This window comes from Polyergus mexicanus, unplaced genomic scaffold (genome assembly GCF_030449975.1).
Source record: "Polyergus mexicanus isolate NDT 795.1 unplaced genomic scaffold, iyPolMexi1.0 SCAF_11, whole genome shotgun sequence".
Lineage (NCBI taxonomy): Eukaryota > Metazoa > Arthropoda > Insecta > Hymenoptera > Formicidae > Polyergus > Polyergus mexicanus.
The window spans coordinates 6,023,459-6,025,958 of record NW_027223331.1 but is presented as its reverse complement, the minus strand read 5'-3'; the positions used below and the strand labels follow the sequence as shown (position 1 = coordinate 6,025,958).

Sequence of the window (2,500 nt, the reverse complement as noted above, 5' to 3'; positions counted from 1 at the left end):
GTTTCGCGATCGGAGCGTCTCTTCCCCGTACATATAATATAATAATATATATATTTGGAAGAGCCGGGGCGGAATGTTCTTTGAAGAAACCGTCGGACTTGATCGGGTGTGATCCGTCCTCTCGCCCGTTCGTCCGATAGCCGCGCGCTCGCGTACAAACACGCTGACCGCTGCCCCGGTGCGGGGAGGGGCGCGTTCACGAGCGTTGCGGACGCACGGACGGGCGTAGGTTACCACCGGTACGCGCTAACGCCGGATCGTAACTCTGCGCTTGGCAAGAGCGCGATCGGGAAAGCGTCTTCTGCTCCGAATCGCATTCATGTAATTTCGCAATTTGCGCAACGAGCCTCAACGGGTCGCGCGCGACGCGACGCGACGCCGGTTGCGGCTACGAAGCTTAAGGAGAGAGTCTCGGATAATCCTCTCCTCCTCCATCCCGCTCGCACGACGCCGACCGCACCGAAAAAGGCCGACGGCGCTCTGCTGCTGGCTTCCCTTTCTCTCTCGGGTCGTCGCAGAGGCGCGCGGCGTTCGACGCGCGTCGTCGTATTAGTACATGCGGGATATAATCCGTCAATTCCATTTTACTTTCGTATCTGTTTTCTTTGTCCATTCAGTCGCCGACTGCTGCGAGCGCGCGTCCAAAAGACTCGAGACGCAGAGCAGGACCTCCGGAACGTTAATGATCCTTCCGCAGGTTCACCTACGGAAACCTTGTTACGACTTTTACTTCCTCTAAATGATCAAGTTTGGTCATCTTCCCGGCAACATCGGCAATGCCGAGACATTGCCGCGCACCAGTCCGAAGACCTCACTAAATCATTCAATCGGTAGTAGCGACGGGCGGTGTGTACAAAGGGCAGGGACGTAATCAACGCGAGCTTATGACTCGCGCTTACTGGGAATTCCTCGTTCATGGGGAACAATTGCAAGCCCCAATCCCTAGCACGAAGGAGGTTCAGCGGGTTACCCGGGCCTTTCGGCCAGGGAACACACGCTGATTCCTTCAGTGTAGCGCGCGTGCGGCCCAGAACATCTAAGGGCATCACAGACCTGTTATTGCTCAATCTCGTGCGGCTAGAAGCCGCCTGTCCCTCTAAGAAGATTTGTTTGTACGTTGGTAGTAAAAACCCGCCAGCCGAAGCCGGGGGCCTTCGCGATACCATAAGGTACGCCTATTTAGCAGGCTAGAGTCTCGTTCGTTATCGGAATTAACCAGACAAATCGCTCCACCAACTAAGAACGGCCATGCACCACCACCCACCGAATCAAGAAAGAGCTATCAATCTGTCAATCCTTCCGGTGTCTGGGCCTGGTGAGGTTTCCCGTGTTGAGTCAAATTAAGCCGCAGGCTCCACTCCTGGTGGTGCCCTTCCGTCAATTCCTTTAAGTTTCAGCTTTGCAACCATACTTCCCCCGGAACCCAAAAGCTTTGGTTTCCCGGAAGCTGCCCGCCGAGTCATCGGAGGAACTTCGGCGGATCGCTAGCTGGCATCGTTTATGGTTAGAACTAGGGCGGTATCTGATCGCCTTCGAACCTCTAACTTTCGTTCTTGATTAATGAAAACATTTTTGGCAAATGCTTTCGCTTCTGTCCGTCTTGCGACGATCCAAGAATTTCACCTCTAACGTCGCAATACGAATGCCCCCATCTGTCCCTATTAATCATTACCTCGGGGTTCCGAAAACCAACAAAATAGAACCGAGGTCCTATTCCATTATTCCATGCACGCAGTATTCAGGCGAAGGTAGCCTGCTTTAAGCACTCTAATTTGTTCAAAGTAAACGTACCGGCCCGACTCGACACTCAGTAAAGAGCACCGCGACGGGATATTAGTTGGGCCGCCCCTCGCGAGGCTAAGCCCACCGGTAGGACGTCCCACATCACGCCAGTTAAACACCGCGAGCGGTGAACCGACGGTGTGCGACACAGATTCAACTACGAGCTTTTTAACCGCAACAACTTTAATATACGCTATTGGAGCTGGAATTACCGCGGCTGCTGGCACCAGACTTGCCCTCCAATGGATCCTCGTTAAAGGATTTAAAGTGTACTCATTCCGATTACGGGGCCTCGGATGAGTCCCGTATCGTTATTTTTCGTCACTACCTCCCCGTGCCGGGAGTGGGTAATTTGCGCGCCTGCTGCCTTCCTTGGATGTGGTAGCCGTTTCTCAGGCTCCCTCTCCGGAATCGAACCCTGATTCCCCGTTACCCGTTACAACCATGGTAGGCGCAGAACCTACCATCGACAGTTGATAAGGCAGACATTTGAAAGATGCGTCGCCGGTGCTAGGACCGTGCGATCAGCACAAAGTTATTCAGAGTCACCAAAATAAACGGTGGACGAACGGCGAACCGCCCGCCACCGATTGGTTTTGATCTAATAAAAGCGTCCCTTCCATCACTGGTCGGGACTCTGTTTTGCATGTATTAGCTCTAGAATTACCACAGTTATCCAAGTAAATGTGGGTACAATCTAATGAACCATAACTGATTT

At 53.0% G+C, this 2,500-nt stretch overlaps 1 non-coding gene across 1 annotated transcript in view; it reads right to left on the bottom strand.

Moving 5' to 3' along the window:
• Positions 1-680: 680 nt before the first annotated feature.
• Positions 681-2,500, bottom strand: part of LOC138937982 (small subunit ribosomal RNA) — a 1,921-nt gene continuing 101 nt past the window's right edge. Inside the window, exon 1 of the ribosomal RNA XR_011447630.1 lies at positions 681-2,500. This exon is cut by the window's right edge and continues 101 nt beyond it. This is a non-coding gene — a ribosomal RNA (small subunit ribosomal RNA).